This window comes from Psammomys obesus, unplaced genomic scaffold, assembly GCF_907164565.1.
Source record: "Psammomys obesus unplaced genomic scaffold, mPsaObe1.curated_primary_1811, whole genome shotgun sequence".
Classification (NCBI taxonomy): domain Eukaryota; kingdom Metazoa; phylum Chordata; class Mammalia; order Rodentia; family Muridae; genus Psammomys; species Psammomys obesus.
Window position 1 is genome coordinate 1 of NW_026590238.1, and position 5,743 is coordinate 5,743.

The 5,743-nt window shown below is 44.7% G+C and overlaps 1 long non-coding RNA gene across 2 annotated transcripts; it reads right to left on the minus strand.

Moving 5' to 3' along the window:
* Nucleotides 1-21: 21 nt before the first annotated feature.
* On the minus strand, nucleotides 22-5,299 carry LOC129676383 (uncharacterized). Of its 2 annotated transcripts, none has more exons than XR_008720069.1 (3): nucleotides 3,732-5,299; nucleotides 2,794-2,908; nucleotides 22-1,384 (listed from the first exon to the last, which is right to left on the minus strand). It is a non-coding gene; the product is annotated as an uncharacterized LOC129676383 (long non-coding RNA). The 2 variants fall into 2 exon arrangements; XR_008720070.1 differs by having other exon boundaries at nucleotides 3,334-5,299.
* Between the last annotated feature and the right edge of the window lie 444 nt (nucleotides 5,300-5,743).

Here is a 5,743-nt window from a genome sequence, read left to right on the forward strand (position 1 = left end):
TCTGCAATGATTAGACAGGAGCCTAGCATAACTGTTTTTTGGGAGACTTCATTTCACAGTTGATGGAAACAGATGCAGAGATCCACAGGCAAACATTAGGCCGAGCTTGGGGAGTCACATTGGAATGAGTGACCTGGAGGGTTCAAGGGAACCACAAGAAGACCTCCAGAGTAAATTAACCTGGGCCTATGGGGGCTCACAGAGACTGAACCACCCAAATGGAGAGCATGCATGGGCTGAATCTACCACCCTACACATATGTAGCAGATGTGCAGCTTGGTCTCAATGAGGGTCCCCTAACAATTCTAGTGGAGCTGTCTCTGACTCTGTTACCTGTCTTTGGATCCTTTTTTCCCTAGCTGGGATCCCTTGTCTATATTCTGTGGGAGAAGATACACTTAATCCTGCTGTGACTTGATGTGCAAGGGTGGGTTGGTACCCATGTGGGAGTCACCTATTCTCCTCAGAGAATGGGAGGGGAAACTCGAGGATTGGGGGTAAGGGTGTTATTGGGATGAGAGGAGAAAGTGAGCTGTTAGCAGGATGTTTAAACAAATAAATGAAAAAAGGAAAAAAAAGCAAATGATACAGATATGCAAAGGGAAGCAATAAAAAGGCCTACCATAGAAATAAAGTTAGTTTTACATGCATTTGAAAACTATTTTTCCCATTCTGTAGGCTGCTTTATTACCTAAAGGATGAAGTGCAAAATATATTTCAGTTTTATGACGTCCCATTTATTAGTTGATGGTCTTCAGGTTTGTGCCTATGCTATTTTGGTCCTATTCAGAAAATTCTTTCCTGCAAATTCAAAGGTGTCCACTACTTTTTTTCTGTTACTTTTAGGATATCATGAAAAACTTGCAGTTCTTCTGTGATACTTCTAATGTAATATTGTGCATTGTGAGTGATAGAGATCTAGCTTCTTTTTTATGTAGATGTATATAACTTAGCAAGCACCATTAATATGCTGTTTTTCCCTAATAAATCAGATTATTTTTCAAAGATCCTATGACTGTAGGAGTGTACTTTTGAGTGGTGGACCTCAATTCTATCCCAATGGTCAATAGCTCATCGTTAAGCAAGTACCATGCTATTTTTATTGCTGAATCTCTTTGACAAAACTTGAAACATGAAATGGAGATACATTCCATGACCAAGGAGGAATTCCAGTGTGAATGGACTGTCCCAGCTCCTGAGTTCACTGCTGCTTAACCAGAAGTGGCAGACTGGTCTGAGGTGCCCTCTGTACCCATCCAGCAGTTCCCTACTAAAGACTGGAGTGCCCAGCGAGCCACTGAGGACTTGTCAGCACCTCCCAAAGCACAGATCACTGAGTAGGTTGGAGCAACCACTGAGTGGTACTGAGCTCCTCTAAAGACACCTGAGCAAAAAGAAAAAGGGTAGAAGAAAAATAAAGTTCCTAAAATCTGAATAAACACACACACACACACACACACACACAAACACACATTTTACAAACACTAGTTTTGAGTGTTGGGTGTAATGGTACACTCCTGTAATCCTGGATTTAAGGAGGCTGAGGAAAAAGGATTGTGAGCATGGGTGATATAGTGAGATCATCTCAACAATAATGACAAGTCAACAGCAACCAGAGATTGTTTTGAGGTTGGGGCATGTAGCTCAGTGGTAAATCATGCGCTAAGCATGCATAAGATGGCTCTAGGTCCTGTTGTCAGCATCAAAATACCAACCACAAAAGCAGACCATCGGGGTTGGAGAAATGGCTCAAAGGTTAAAAGGACTGGCTGTTCTTTCAGAGGTCATGAGTTCAATTCTGGCAACCATTTGGTGGTTCACAACACCTATATTGGCATCTGATGTCTTCTTCTGGCATGTGGGTGTATATGCAGATAGAGCACTCATACACAAAACAAAACAAAAAATCCAGAGGCACTGTTATACAGGTCCTGATTTCAATTCCCAGCAACCACATGATGGCTTCCAACGATCTATAATGAAATCTAGTGCTCTCTTCTGCAGTGTATACAGAATAAAAAAATAAATAAATATTTAAAAAAACAGGGTATCATCTCAACTAATGACTGTGGTAGATGGGCTAGAAGAGCAGGAAGGGAAGAACGATAGTAGCACCCAGGGTAGAGCTTGCAGCAGATCTCCTCACCAACCATCTGCACCCGCCTCCCCACTCCTGTGTGCACACACTGCACCAACACAGCCAGCTTTATGTAAACACACCCTATTCATGTGCTTGGGATATGCCCTCAGAGGAGCTGCCTTTGTTTAATGCTCTGCTAAAGCTCTTGAAATCCTTAACTTTTGAACAAGGGGTCCTTCACTTTCATTTTACACTGGACTCTTCAAATTATGTAGCCAAGGCCTGTTTACCAAACAAGCAATCTAAGTAAGAACAGCCTGCAAAGCCTCACAGTACTGTAGCCACTGCAGTCATGGGTACTTTCAAAAAAATATCAAGACCCAATGGCCTATGACACAGTCTGTCAACCATCTCTGAATTTCTCTTTCCTGCACACCAAACATAGTTCAAACTGAAAGTGGTATGCTTGGTACACATTGTTTTGTTCTAAACAGGGCTTTTCTGTATAGCCTTGGCTGTCTTGGCTTTGTAGACAAGGCTGGCCTTGAACTCACAGCCACCTATATCTGCCTCTCTGAGTGCTAGGCTCACAGGTGTGTGCCACTGTGCCTGGCTTACAGACTTAAATTTAAGACAGAGTCAATAAGCTGCTTATTGTCTTTGGGGTTTCTATATAAAGGTTTGGAACATAGCTCAGTTGGTAAGGTGCTTACCTTGCATCCATGAAGCCTTGTGTTTGGTATACACATGTAATCCCAATAAGGAAGTGCAGTCAGGATGATCAGAAGTTCAACATCATCTTTGTGTGTTTCGCAGTTTGAGGCTGGCCTGAGATACATAAAAAAAGTTTTACATATATAAAGCCATCTTTTACATACATGGTACCAATGACCAGGGAAACAGGTAAGGAAGGTATTATAGTTTATAATACCTATAAACTATCAAGATGGGAGATAAAAATAATGTGAGGGTGAAGTGGACATGTGGGATGTACGAACAACATGACTGAATGACAAACGTGGGGCTGAGAGAAAGGCCAATATCAAGGGTAGTAGTCATTAAGATTCTTGCTTAGACAACTGAGTGGTTCCAGATGTGGTGATGAATGAAAGAAATTTCCACCACATCTCTCAGTCTCCTTTGTTATGGGTTGGGGGAAACAATCTGAAGGGGCCCTAGTTATGCCTGCAGGCCATATGGTCAAATCCAACTCTCAGACTGCCTGCCTGAACTGTAGTGGCTTAACCACTTACCCTACCACAGCCCACTGGAGGAGTACCAGTGTGAGAAATCCTCCACACTGGGAATCAAATAGGGATCAGCTCCATCTTGTCTTCTAAGGAAAGAAAGGCTGTCATCTCTCTTGTGTAGCTTCATCACTGTGCTGTATTTCCTTCCTCCTTTGTGGCTCCCAGCCTTCAGCAAAACAAATCTGGACTTGCATCATTCTCTCCCTTGTTAGTGAAATGTGATGGTAGTTATTTTAGGGTTTGGGATGGCCATCAGCCAACCTCAGCAATCAGGCTTCCCTGTCTGTGCTTATCAGTTTCAGCAGCCTGGCAGTTGTTGGGTGAGAAAGCAAGGCATAGCTTCAGTAGATGCTGATGTGTTCATGTGTAGATAGGAACACAGAGTACCTTTATGCCTTTACCTTATGTCATGGGAAAACTTCATTTACAAAACATCCATTTCAATGTCCACTAGTCGATCTGAGACCTTAATAGAATAAATATATTCAGGAAGGTAATGCTCAATTCTAGGTTTGAAAAACAACTTTGATAAAGAAAAGAAAGAAATTAACATAAACTTGCAGATTGGGAAAGTAGTTTAGTATTAGTAGGAAGAACAATGATTACCTTGGGTTAATGTCAATATTTGCAAACAAAATGTAAACAATATGCATTTAAAGGGTAAATGGGGGCTGGGGAGATGGCTCTGTGGTTAAGAGAACTTGATTCTCATCCAAAGAACTAAGTTCAGTTCCTAGCATCTATGCTGGGTAGCTCACAATTACCTCTAACTCCAGCTCTGGGGGCTCTGACACCCTCTTTTGGTCATCACAGATACACACATACATATGTACACACAGAGAGTTACACACTGAGAAAATAAACATAGATTTTTAAAAAAGGTAAAATGAGAACCCTACCATTACAAAGTCAACCCCAAATGGATCAAAGGCCCAAATATAAGAGCTATAATTATGTGTAGCTTACATAGAAGTAGATCTTCATGATGTTAAATTCAACAGTGAATACTTAGATATGAAATAAAAATCATAGAAAATCAATAAAAGTTTGGACTTCATCAAAGTAAAATACTATAGTGAACCAAAGGGTATTATCAAGAAGATCACATGACAGTCTACAGAAAGAACATCTGTCTCAAAAACGTAACAGCAGCAACAACAACAGCACACAAGAGTCTGCCTGGGATGCTTTGGGACATTGAAATTTTTTCTCTTAATTCTTGGCTACGTAGGAAGCTATTGAGGAGTGTAGTTCTTTGAATGAAAATGACCCCTACAGTATCATATGTTTGAAAATATGGTCCCCCTTTGGTGGAAAAATTAGGAAGTGTGATCTTGTTGAAGAGGTGTGTCACTATGGGTGGGCTTTGAAGTTTTAAAATCCCACATTATTTTTCAGTTAGCTCTTTGCCTCAAACTTGTGGATCAGGATGTAAGCTCTCAGATCCACTGTTCTGTCTGGTTCTCTGCCTGCCATTCCTGTCTGACACTATGGTCCCTGTCATGATGGTCATGAACTTACCTTCTGAAACTCTAGGTACCCAACCAAATGTTACTTCTGTAAGCATCCTTGGTCATGATATCTTAGCACAGTGATAGAAAAGTAACTAAGACAAAGCATTTCTCTCCTGTTTGAAAACAGGAGAGAAATGCTTTGAGGTACACTTATCTCAAAGATCCTTTTGTCCGGTGTAATTAATAGTAAATTTCAGGCCTCACAGCGCCCCGACCCAGAAGGCCTAGCCCTCTCCGGTGGGACGGGGGAGGGGCTTTCGCCAGGCGCAGCGCAGGCACAGTGCGCGCCTCAATTGTCAAGCGCGACGGAAGCACCGTAGCTATGGCTACAGACACTGAAGGGAAAACGCTGAGCTCATCCTGGGCCTGGTGGGCGGCGGCGGCAGTGAGGGTTGGCGACGGAAAATCGCTTCCTGGGCACGATGGCGGCAGTCATGGGTCTGCTAGTGGACTACTTCTTCTCGGTAGGCTGAGACCCGGAGAATCCGGGTAAGGGTGTGGGGAGGGCGCTGCCTGTGCTCCTTCCCCGCCCACCCAAGCTCCGCCTTCACCCCGAGCTCCGCCTCCGCCCCTTGGGCTCCGCCTCCCTCCTCCCGCGGGCTCCGCCTCCTCCCCCTATGCTCCGCCTCCCTCCTACCCCGGGCTCTGCCTCTGCCCACCCAGGCTCTGCCTCCAACCCCGAGCTCCGCCTTCTCTCACCCAGGCTCCGCCTCCGCCCATCCGGGCTCCGCCTCCTCCTCGGGCACCACCACCGCACCCGGGCTCCTCCCTCCGCCCCCACCAGGCTCGGCCTCCCCTCCTGGACTCCTCCTCTGGGCCCGAGCCCCGCCTCTGCCCCCTGGCTCCGCCTTCACCTCCCAGGGCTCTGCCTCCCTCCGCCCCTGGGCTCCACCTCCGTC